This window comes from Phaethon aethereus (genome assembly GCF_964289735.1).
Source record: "Phaethon aethereus genome assembly, chromosome: 7".
NCBI lineage: Eukaryota > Metazoa > Chordata > Aves > Phaethontiformes > Phaethontidae > Phaethon > Phaethon aethereus.
This window is the reverse complement of record NC_138583.1, coordinates 30,724,577-30,737,450: the sequence shown is the minus strand read 5'-3', so window position 1 is coordinate 30,737,450 and position 12,874 is coordinate 30,724,577.

Here is a 12,874-nt window from a genome sequence, read left to right as displayed (position 1 = left end):
CTTTTCTGAAAGTGAAGGCGGAACTTAAGGAGTGCAAATTACTTAATTAGTGAATGAATATCTATTGTATGATAGAGAAACAATTATCAGCACAAAATTCCTTTCCCCTCTGTATGTGACATGACTCTACTTGCTTCTAAATGGATTTGTGAATTATTAAGTCATGACAAAATAAAGGTTTTATTTGGTTAGCATGTTAGTTATAGTAGTAGGTAGAGGATTTTGTTTATGTAATATGAGGAGCCAAAACCTGTATCTGAGGTTTAGTTTAGTGGAATATAATAGACATCTTTCAGGTTGGTTCAATTTGACTATTCAGGTGATTAACAGGTGAAAGACCATATGTTAAACACGAGGTATAACTGATTGATATATAAAATATAGCATGATAACTCATGCTCCTCTGTAACCTGTAGAGCAGACAGTGGAGTGCTGCAACATACAGCCAAGTCCTGTATCGGGCCTCTGTAGGCTATGATAAATGGAGCATGTTACCCAGCGGGGAGTGGGTCCCTCTCGAAGGAAGGGCAACACAATGACAATGAGGGGAAATAAGGCTATTTTTTTGGTCTGTATGTGGCAAGGCTGCTTTTAATCTAGTATGTATCAAGTGGCCTTGAAAAGAAGTAAATTGGTAAATTGTAAAAAATGTCAGCCTGATGCTCAATTTCAGGTAAATGCTATGCTAGGCTAAATAGGAAAAATGAGGTGTTGGAGGGGTGAGGGTGACTGAATGGAAGAACTTGGTGTGAATAATATGTTTTGGTTTCCAACAAACACTGCTGTGTGAGTAATCGTCTCTGGCTGAAGACCTTATTCAGCAAGCAAACTTTGCAAAGTTGAGCAAACAGGTATATACTCAGAAATGCTTATAAGGAAGTGTTATGTGAAGGAGTAGATGCATGTGGATATGGCTGTTGGATTTGAACAGGAAGCTTGGCAGGTATTTAACTATGGACAGAAGGGTCTTGTGGAGCTGCCAGGGGAGAAGTCTTCCCAGATATCTTGCCGTCCAGCTGTGGAGGAGTATACCTGGAGTGCTCTCCCCTTGTCACACAGTGTGGATATGCACCTCTTCTGGTTCATTGAAGCTAGTGGTCACCGAAACTGTTACATATGTGAGCGGATGGAAGGAGGGCAAGCTTGGGCAGACAGCTCTGTTTCAGAGACGGATAAGTAGTAATGGTAGCCTGCCCACTGCACATCAGCAGACTGTGTTGAAGAAAATGCCTTTATGGGAAGGTGAGCTTAGGCCCAAATAAAATGGGGAATGCATATTGCAATACTGGTTCAGTTGTGTGTGTTTGGGAGGAGCTGAAATGTCTGTATTACCTGCAGACACAGGCTGGAGGTGCCATGCAGGGAATAGTTAACTCTTGTGGGTATCTTGCAAGCATCTATTTGGAAAATGAAGCTGGTTAAAACTAGTAGTTGTAGCAGGTGGCAGTGTAGGTCGTTTCATTTCAAAAGGAAATATGTGGCAAGCACAGATGTCCAACTTTTTCTTTATTATCTTGGCAGGTACTTCTAATCTCATAGTATCATGTTAAATCTTTGCATTAAACATATGTGTGTTTTCTTTTTTCTGAAAGAGTTGACTAACTTGCTGAAGCTAGTAATTTTTTCATGCTGTCTATAAACAAACAATCCTGCTATGTGGAAAAAATCTGTCTTTAGTTTCTATGCATCTCAGAAGTGACTTCTGAAAATGTTCTTAATTGAATATTTCTTTAAGAAATGTTTTGGGTTTTTCCTTTCCCTCTGGCAAGGATTTGTTTAATGTGGTCTCACTGTTCCGTGTTTCTACCCAGAATTGTTCAGTAAAATAGGGCTTTGCTCTGGAAAGTGACTTGGCAGCGAGTACTCTGTTCAGTTCTCATTCATTGCCTAAACTACACCAGTCTAAATGCTCTTCCTTTAACATACACACCCCTGTACTTCTAATCAGTCACTCAAATTCTTCCTGAGCTTGCAGGAGGCTTGTACTAAATTCCTTGCCTTGTGTAGTTCTCTTATTAAAATTAAGGATCTGTCTTAAGTTAATTGCATCTCCTTTATTTTCCAATAGATGCTATCTGTGTAGCTTTTTCCATCTGATATTCTTCAGGCTCTTTGACAAAGAGGGACAAGGGAAGCTTTTCATTTGTTCCAGTGGTATGCCCTTCATAAGTGTAGGCAAAAGGACTTTTAAGGAGGCACATTAAAATCCTTCAATGAGTATAAAGTATGAACTTGCATATGAAACGAACTTATCGGTGGTGACCTGTTGGGCCTGTCTGAACAATGGAAAAGCATAAGCTGCAAGAGTATCTCAACCCCAAATGTAGCAGTGCTGGCTCTTTGTTTAACTGTGAGTCTCTATTCCAATGCATTAGTTGTATCAAGACCTGACAGAATGATGCCCCAATGAGAGCCACCCTGTATGAGTTTCTTGTGACTGGTAGGTTCAAATGAGTGTCCCTGAAGTGTCTGTGGCAGCCTGGGCACCAGTTCTGCTCAAGCACATCCAAATCTCTGTTGTTAAGTTCAAGCATTTTCAAATCTTGCTGACTGTTGTAGTGCTTGCACACAAAAAATGTCATTAAGGTGGTGTGTATTTCTGCAGTTGTTCAGGCCATTCTGAAGAGAAGTGAAGCCTGCAAGTCTGTCTGGGACAACACAAATGCATGTCATCTTTATTGCCTTGATGTTAGGAAATATGTCAACTCCTTTAATTCTTTGTGAATTCCCAACTGCAGCATTGCAGGATAGGATTAGTTCTATCTTGAACAGTTGCCGTCATGGTGGGAGACTTCCAGCCCAAGGTGATGAAAGCAAAGGTGACTCTTGCCTGCAAGCTGTTGGAGTTCTTGTGCAGACGAACTATGATGCATTTCTTCCTCCTTATATGAAGGTGCTGCATTATGGATGCATACCCTGTCAGGTAAAGACTATGGAGTCACTTGTGAGAGCTCTGCTCTTATCTGCTGGATTGATGTGAAATCTGGGGTGAAGAAAGTTGAGAATGGACTTTAAAACAGGTTAATGTGTCCTGTAACGTTTTCATTTTCTTTTAAAATCGCATGCCCCCATTACTCTTCTTTCCCTAGTTTTGGCTCCCCAGTACCCTATTTTTCCTCATATGGTAGTACTATTGTATAACATCAAGACCCAAATTTGGGTTTCACATTTTTGTATCTCTGGGACCCTTAGGCTTTGTTGCAGCTGATTGTGTTTTGAGGAGATGCAAAATCTATTTGTACTTGAGTAAGCTTCAGGGGATTTGACTACAACTGGGAGGCAGTGTGTGGTGATGTTGGCAGTGATGCTTGTGCTCTGCCAATGGGGTGTTTGATGTATAATTCTGTTGTATTTCTCTTCTGGGGGATCTGTTTTTCCCTTTTTCTGTTCTGTAATTGTGTTTATCTTTGACTTCAGGAGCAGTTTCTGCTTGTTCATCTTTTAGTCTCTTTCATCTGGGTCACAAGTGATCTATAACCATTCAGATACTCTGATGCCAGGGCCCTGGGACATGTGCTTTTTAATGTACAACAAAACCTTACTGTGTATTTAGGGAAGTTATGTACTTTAAGGAAATTAGCTATTCCCCCAGCCTGAAATTCTGTAATGTGGTAGCCCTAAAGAAATGGCTAAGATGAAGAGTACTTGCTGGAAGGCGATCTCCTAAAATACCTTGGCACCATTGAGTACATGAAGCTTTTGCTGTAGTGGTCAGGTGTGCCATTTAAAATATGTTTGTTATTTCTGACAAGACAGCATTATGTCTGAGGAGTGATGATCAGCCAGCAACTGTGACGAGCTGAGTTGTTTCTGGGTGCAACACTGACTTTTGCTGATTTGTGAGAATGTGCCAGGCAGTGGGGACTGATCCCTTCCCAGGTGCTTCCAATATTCTTTCTGTGCTGTCTGGCTTCAAAGCCAAAGGGATTTGGTATGGAGAGTGTTCAGGGATTGTGTGGGTGTGCTCCTCCCACTTAAAACTGAGAGTTGTGGTCTGGGCATTCAACACAAGGTTACAATAGGAAATTCTGAGTTGTGGTCTTGGCTAATGAAGTTCGGCTGTATTAGAAGTTTCTAGTATTGCCTAGCTGGGGTGTGGTGAAGTTGTTTGTTGTCTTTAACTGCAATAAAGTTAAGTGGTGTCAGCCATGCTTCGATCCCAGTTATATGGGTTTGTTACAGATATGCAACAATTCAGTATCAATGTCTTGCAGTCTTGCTTCTCCTGTTCTCTAATTCTTCTCTATTGTATCACAAAATAGAGTATTTTTTTCCCTTTTCCCCTCAAGTGACTGGAAAGAGCTGCTGAAGGCTATTAAGCACTACAGGTAGAAATTTTATAAACAAAACCAACAAACTTCTGAGGTTTTTTCTAGTCTTCAGTATGAGAAACTGGCCAATGGACTAGGTTCTAAAAGAAACCTCTTTGTCTTTCCTTATTGTAACTTACCTCATGGGGAATTTGGGTACTTGTCTGTTAATTAAACAATGTGACTCAACATTAAGCAACTTCATGTTTCAGCCTAGTCTATTCACTGTAGATAATTGATAAGGATTTTTAGTTTTTAAGAAAGTAATCATCATGAGAAGTAGCCCTTGCTACCTGGCTGTGGGATTGGTCTTTACTGGTTTTAATCAAAATATTCAGACATTCTGAATAATGTCCTGAAGGAAATGGTTCTTGATGAAAGAGTTCTTAATTACATTCTCTTTCACATTTATTCTACATCTTGATCTTTATAGCAAGCAAGTGTAATGGTTTACTTCTCAGAAACAGGTGTTGTGGCCTGCCCCTTGGGGACTTTTCGGGTGGCACAGAGAATTACAGCTACCATTGAACTTTTTGCAGCAATCACAAATTGAAAACACAGGAAGCCAAGGAAAGTGTCTTGCAATTATCTGAGTCTCAAACTCACAGCAATGTCTAATTCACTTCTAAATTAGAAAGGAGGTGTTCTGGTGCTGAGAAACATGCCTGCATATTTTAGCAATATGATGAATTGTTTAGATGCTGTCAATCTAGTGCTGCTTAATGTTGACTCTATCTGCATACAGTATTTTAATTAGCACAAACAATAATTGAGACAATGTTGAAGTCTTTAGCAAGTATGACTCAGTATCTATGTACACCTCACTAGACTCTTGTATGGGAAATGGTGCAGGAAATAGCCTCTGAAGAAGAAAACAAAGCCTTTGATTTGTATATACGTACAAGGAAGGCTGGTGATGCAAAATGTGGATAATGGATACAAGAGCTTGTTTTGAACTAGCTGCTTGCTCTGCTGGTGGGAATATTTTTTTTTTCTGGCAGCTGGATAAGTAGTGTTACTATTATACCTCCCCCCTTTGAATGCTGTGCCTATGCCATTGAAAATATTTTGCACTCTAAATGCAGCTCTGGTTCCAGAAATCAACATAATCATTTTTGTAAAAATGGTCATCTGGAGGCAGGGTGGGTGCTTGAGTTTCCTAACAGGGGTCCCCTGGGCTGCTTCCAGATAAAGCTCATTGCTTGGCAGGGGATGGTGTATCTTAAAGGCTCCTCTTTGATAACTGCCCTGTGGTAACGGGGACCTTGGCAAAGGGCAGGGAACCAAGGGGCATCAACTCATGCCCTGTGTGGTCTTTGCAGTGCCAGAGCTCCTGTTCCATGGGCTTGGTCCTGTGGTGTGTAAGCTTCAGAGCTCAGAGGCTTTGTGCATGAGCTAGAAGAGGGTGTTGGGTGACAAGTATGGCCCTGCTGTTGACATGTTGCTGAGGCTTAGCATATGGAGCTGCTGTTCACTGGGGATGCCAGGAAACAAGCTAGACATAACGAAGTTTAGAGTTACTCCTAAATTGTAATGCCAGCAGCTCTGTTTTTGCTTAAGATGATGTCAAGCCATTACTCTGCATGGCGGCAGTTCTTTTCTGTGCCTCTCTGGAAAGACTGCTGTTTCTTCCTGCTGGATTGTCACCACGATTTCTGTTATGTGTGTGGCTTTTGGGAAAGTTTCCCTGTACAAGAAATGGGTTTTGTCCAGCATGTATTTCCTGGGTGAAATAGTAGATAGACTCTACAGTGCTGAAATTGGAAAGAGTACAACCCCCTTATTGTCACTGCATGACCTGTCTGAAGTTTTGCTGCTGATATGTGTGCTCTGTCTCTTTATGAAGCTAAATTTTTTTTGTAGTAACCTTCCTCTGAGCTTGGCCAATCCTGTAAATGGTGGTGGTGGGGATCCTGTAGTGTGTATTAAACACAGTGTGAATGAAGGCTCATGGGACGGTCGGGGACACTTTAAGAAAGACCTGCTTTGGAAATGACTGCTGACTTGGGTGAATTAGTGCATTTGCTGACAACTGCATTGCAGAATCACTAATGCCTTTTGTGAGCTACTGAAGAGTATGGTATTTACTTAAGGGGAAAAAACCCCACACTAAGAATAAGTCATTAGCAATTCCCTGCGTGACAGCTAATTTTAAGCCTGAATTTAAATTGTATAAAACAATACCTGAACTGAAATAAATCTTGATATGTACTCTGGGAGGAAACTGTCTATTAGAGCAATTTAAAATAGAAGAAATAGTAATTAATGCCTTTGCCCTTTAAGAAAAACTCTGCATGCCTGTTAACTAATTACCTGCCTGCTTGCTGATATTAAACTTAATGCTGAAACATTGCATTCATATCCACAGCTGCCATTTTGTCTATAAATAATTTTAATTATGCACACAGAAAATTGTAAGGCACTTGCATTGTGCATAGAGTACTGAGATTTAATTATTACTTGATTGCATGTAAAGAAGGTGCTTGGGGTAAATAACTGAACACAGTGAAGTGTACAATGGTGCTTCTACAAAACAAGTATTTTCATACCCCCAGTGATTTAAGTCAGGCTGTGACACTTGACTATTTTATTTACTTTTCCCACTTTGCTTTCCAGTCAAAAATTCAGGCTGTGTTTTCTGCTAGAGTCTTCTTACTGAAAGGAATTAAAATAAGCTCTGCTGCTCCCAGAGCAACTAGAGCTTGTTTTCTATGGTTTTCCATGATGTCTAATAAGATACAAATTCCCACCTGAAGCTTTTTGCATAGCTTGCTTGCTTGTATCCCCTTTCTCTTGTGTAGATTCCAGAGTCCTCCACCTAAACACTCCATAATAAGTTTTACACAACCCCAAAGTGCACTTCACCCAGGCTCCTACAAAAAGTTGTAGAATAAAAGTCTTACCACCCTGAGGTGATAATCTCCTTCAGCTTGCAGAAGAGCTGCTTTCCTTGACTCACCCTTGTGTGTTTCACGCAAGCACACAGGTCTAATTGTTCTCCTTTGTTTTCAGGGAAATTATGTGCTTCTCAGTGTGCTCCAGCTCATACTGATGAGGTTACCAGGCTGATTCTGATCCTCAGTCTACGTTCACTGTGGTGGGCTTTTAGTCATGTAGCCTGACAGCCTTTGGTTCAAAGGGGTTGTCAGTGGTATGGTAGATGCCATCAACTGAGTCCTCTCCATGTAAAATCCCACTACAGAGATATACCTCATTTTCAGCTGTCTGGGTAGCAAGGCTGCTGTAGGTGACAAGTGAAAAGGAAGGATAGTGTTTTTTGGTTTCACTGTTCTTCTCTTCCTTCACCTTCACTTAAATCCCCCAAACATGGGGCCACTAAGCTCCTAAGACAAAAATGCCATTGGAAAGAAGATTTGAGAGAGCATCAACTTGTGGAAGTTCATCATTAGTCTCAGATGGTAGTGACATCTGTTTTGTTCATGTTTTAAGACCTTTCAGATGGACAAGTTCAAGCTAACTTTACTGAGTTGCATCAAATCTGTCATGCCAGGCCCTGATCAATAATGTCCATAAAAATGGTCCTTCTCGCACTGTATTCTGATTCCAGCGGAGGCCTAAGTGAATGCTTAGAGAAGGGTAACTATTTGCCTTGAGTGCTCTCCTGTCTTCAGCTCAGAGCTTCCTGAGCTGGGAATGGTTTCTGTCTGTTTATATTACTTGGTGAATTTTTCTTTACATAATTGCTAGAGGAAACTTAACTTCAACACCCATCTGCCCACGAAGGAGTACTTTGTCCCCTAATCCTGAACATCCCTTAGCTTGTTTGGCTGAATAGATTTTTTTTTTTTAATACAAACTTTTTTGCTTTTGCCATCCTGTCATAACAGACTACTACATAGTTGAAAGCTAGGCAGAGCATACAAGTCCTGAGGCTGTTTATCCTGCTTCCAAGAATTGACTTGCAAAGGTAGCTGCCTGCTAATATGGCTATTGAGCAAACTCTGGGAGCAGCAGAGCTTCTGTGGAGCACATGAAACCCTGGGAGTCTGTACAGCAGAGGTCATAGAGGCTGTTTTCCATTTCTTAACATGAAACTATTTTTTAATTGGAGCTGTTGGAAGCAGAAAGATAAGTGAGGTGGTGGCTAGGCTTGGGAAGGCACATCCACATTTCCCAGCAGGAGACAAGTGGGGGCTGACACAAACTTGCAGAAAAAGCATTGCACAAAAAGTGATACTGATAACAAGGTGCTTTTCACTTAAGACATCTCAGATGTGAAGGGAAAGAAAAATGTGTGGGAAAAATTGAGTCAGGTATGGTGCAGTGAAATTCTTTAAAATAAGAACAAGAAAGAAGTCTGTCTTGATGGATGAGTTAACAAAATGTTCTTGTGTCAGATCAGTGCTGTACAGAGTTATAACATCCTGGAAGATGAAATAGTCTCATCTTTCATAATATGAGAATTGCCTCCAGAGCGATGTTGCTAACTTTGAAAGTGTACTTTGGATTTATATCCCTACCATGCAGTATGTCAGCCCAAATGATGTGAGTCTAGGCCAGTGGTGTCTGGCCCCTAGCATTACACCTTTGAAACATCTTAATTTCCTTGTACTCCTGGAGACATCTGTATCTTGCTCTCTAGGATTTGCCTGTTTCTGTGGTGACTAGCACTGATCTCTTGGCATATTGAAGGACCTGTGCGTGGCTCTGCTACTACAGGCATTCGTGTTCCTGTGTACTGCAGCCCAGTGGTTTCTACTTTGCACTCCCCAAATGGCTTGTGGTCCTCCAGATATATTTAGTGTGTTTCCTTTCTTTCCTCCAAGACTTCCAGGTGCTCTGTTGCTTTGATCCTCTTGGCCAGTTAGGCTCCTGCCTGTATCCCCCAGGTGTAAGGAGGTTACTGCTCCTGCCCAAGCCCTGAAAGGCCCGGGGGGCTGCCTGACTGGGGAGAAAGGAACTGCTAAGCTGTCCTTTCTTCCTTTTCCTCTTCTGTCAAAACAGCAGCAGGTTGTAAGAAGAGTCCCTGTGAGGTAAGCAAGTAGGTATTTCTTCAGAAAGGATAAGCAGAATCATGCTTGGGTTAGTGCTCCAGAGCTCTTAAGGTCTGTTTTGGTCTCAGTTAGCAGTATAGCTCACAAGTATGTGTTGGATGTTCACTGCAGGCACAGATAGTTCTTCCCTCTCTGCCATCCTTGAGCTACTGGCTGGATTCTGAGGAAAGCTAAGAAGTCAAATTTAAAGGCATGCTTTTAAGAAGTCACTTTGGTTACTTGTTTTTCCTTACTTAATAGGAGGGAAAAGTTTCTTCTGTTTTCCATCCTCAGTAAAATTGTTACTGGGGCAGAGTTGGAGGGAATGAAGTCTGAAGATCTGTGCTCATTTTGGACCAGAACTTTTTTGAGACTCATAGAATGTCTCTTTTGTTTGGTACTTTGTGTCTTCTTTCTGAATGGTAGAGCAGACTTGTCATCAGAAATACTAGGTTATGGATATGTGTAACCTGATGGAAATCATAATGGGCATTTCAAGGAGCAGCCTGATTGTCTGATGTTTGAGTCAAAGTAGGGAAAATAAGTGGAGAACTTCTTCCTTTTGTCTTCTTGGAGACATAATTTTTCAAGCCACTTCTTTTTTTTTTTTTCCTGTGAAATACTACTTGTTTCTAGGCCCAGCACAGAGTTTGAGTTGCCAATCTAGTTTACTGTTGACTAATCTCAAATGTGCTGATCCCAAGTGTCTCAAGGGTTTAGATTCTTCTTGGACCTGACTTATTTTCTAGAACTGTTTTTAAATAATTGGCTTTCTTAGGGGAGTTTGTACCAATTTCTGTGGGCTTCAGATACAAAACTTGTAGGCAAACATGGGACATGTGGCTGCATGCATTTTGCTGTTTGTGACAAAGTGTCTTAATGTACATTCAGTGCTCTCATAATGCTAAAACAGAAATTGTGTTTAAGTACCTCTTGGAAATAAATACTGAAGTCTCCTGGTTCCCATGTTGTCAGTTGGCTTTTTGCAAATAGTGTCATTTTTTTTCTTGAGGAACTGCTGTAGCTTTTGCTACTGTGGTACTCCAGAACATAAATTTAATGATTCTGTGCTCAAAGCTGCCTCAGCTGTAAAATAGTGAAGTATCTTAAGGTTGTTATTCTCCTAGCCAATGTGAGTTTGAAACAATGTCATAGTGACCTAAGGCATATGTCTAACTTCAGGTGCCTGCAGGTAGACATTAGGGCATGACTTTGTTAGCCCAAAATGACTTTGTTAGCCCAAAGTTACACTGAATAAAGTCTGCTTCCATACTATGGTCCAGTCCCTTGCATCAGATGTAACTATGTGGTTTTAGGGAGGCTCAAACAGCTAGCTGATCTAAGAACTAACTTCTTTTGGGGGGATTGGGTTTGTCTGGTCAATCAACAGATAAGGTCAACCCTGTATCCACAGGCTCCCTATGTTCAGCAAAAGGATGGGATGGAAACGTGTATAGGGACAGAATCACTTTTCTTGTGGACAGTCTCCCATCAGTCTGCATAACTTGTCATGTAAATTGCATTTCTGCATAAAATTGCATCAACATTTTTTGATACTACTTATTCTGCTACCTTTTTTGGTCCCTTGACTGAAGAACTTTCTCGTGTTGCATAATGAACTGCAATGGGGACTTGATCTTGGCTAAAAGCAAGAATTTCAGCCCTTAGGAGGGTGCAGTGCCTGAGTGCAAGCATCAGGGAAGGTGGTAGCTGGAGCCCTGATCCCACAAGGGTGATGTGAACTGGAAGAAAGCAAAGCTGAAATTAGAATGGTGGAGCTGAGGCCTGAAAAGTGGTGTGAACTGCTCTCATCTGGGATTTGTTACCACAGGTGCCACAAGTCTTGGTTAAGGCCTTTATTAGTCTTAGGCAATAACTTCCCCCCTGCACCTCCTTCTTTGAGGAGTCACGGAGTGGGGTTCATACAATCAACCAAAACAAGGACTGGTGTTCAGCAGAACTTTCTGCAATGGAAAACAAGTGAAGATATTTCCCAGGAGACCCTGTGAAAAGCTTTGATACCTTGTCAGTCTAATGTGTGCACTCCTGAGAGGCACTCTGTTTCTTGGAGAAATCAAATCTGGTAGATGTTCCTGTTGCTATAGTGACAATCCTTTTAATAATGGTGAATAATTGTGCAACTGATCAGCTCATTAGTTGCTATTGCAGAGGGTCTAACTTGCCTCTGTTGCCTTGCATGTTGAAAAGCCTCAAGACTGGTGAGCAAGAACAGCCTTCTCTGTTTCTTGTAGTGCATCAAGGCAAAAACTGGTTTAGTTCTAAAATGAAGTCCTCACACATACCTACATGGCATGAAAATGAGGTAAATGTTTAGTGGAGAATTTTTGGGGCAAGTTCAATATGATGACTAATAACTGTTGAAGTCCTCTTTGGCAGTTGCAACCAGGTCTGAGGACCACTTCCCTGCAGCATGGGTGGCCCAGAGTATTCCTTCTGAACAACTCCCTGCCCTTATTCCTCCTCTCTTCTGCCTGCTAAGGAGACAGCAAGATACAGTGGAGCAGGGAGGGTCTTGCCATCTAATGATGACCTCCAACATTAAAACCACAGTTGAGCCTGTGGCTCGGGGCAGCAGAGGGCTGCCGGGGCTCCTGACAAACTTGCTATAAGATGGATTAACTCTATTTTTATGCCTATCTTTACCCCATCTCCTCCAGAGCAAATTCAGGTTAGTGTACAACATTTGCATGTGGTATTATTCCCTGTGGGGAGATAGGAGTGTGACCCTAGTTTATAAACAAAAGGCTGGAGAAATTGTTAAAGTCTGCACAGTGCATTCATGGTGGTGTAAGAACTGAATCCATGTCTTCTATGGACAGCACTAGAGCAGAACTCTCTGGCCCAGAAGCTTATGCTGAACTGAATAAATAGGATGCTGATACAAACTGAATAAAGGTGCTGACAGCCAGCTTCTGGTGTAACTGTTTTTTTTAAATGATTGAATTTGGAAGTCAGATGTAGAATTCAAGATCTGAAGACTTGAAACTGTCCTCTGTTTTACTAACACTTCTTACAGTTTTTGGGGGCTCTTGTGCCTTCCACAGGGAAGCAGCTGATGCTATAGATGAGCTTGCTTCATGAACAAATGTCTTCTAAGCAGTGAAGGATATGTGAGCTGGGGAAAAACACATCATGTGAACTCAGAGGGAATCTTTCACCTGAATGGTCTAAGAATGCATCTATTGTTTGTTACCACTGACTGAGTTACATCTTGACTTGTTTTGCAAATCAAAACTTTTCTAGCATGCATGTTTATTCCTTTTATTTTTCATTATATTGGCTATTTTTCCTGTTGTGTCTTGGAGTAAATCTTCTAATTCCCTCCATACCCACCAAGACATGAGCTGAGCTAAGAATGTGCATACATTTTCACAAAATTTCCATACTAACAATTTGGAAAGGCCCTTACATTACGGAAATATATGCATGGTTTGAACCAAGCTCTTGTGACTCCCTAACCTAATGTTTTGCCATTAAGAAACTGCCCCATCTCTTAGAGGCAGAATCAGGAGTTAGGTTTTTCCTGTCAAAATCACTTTTTCAATTTAG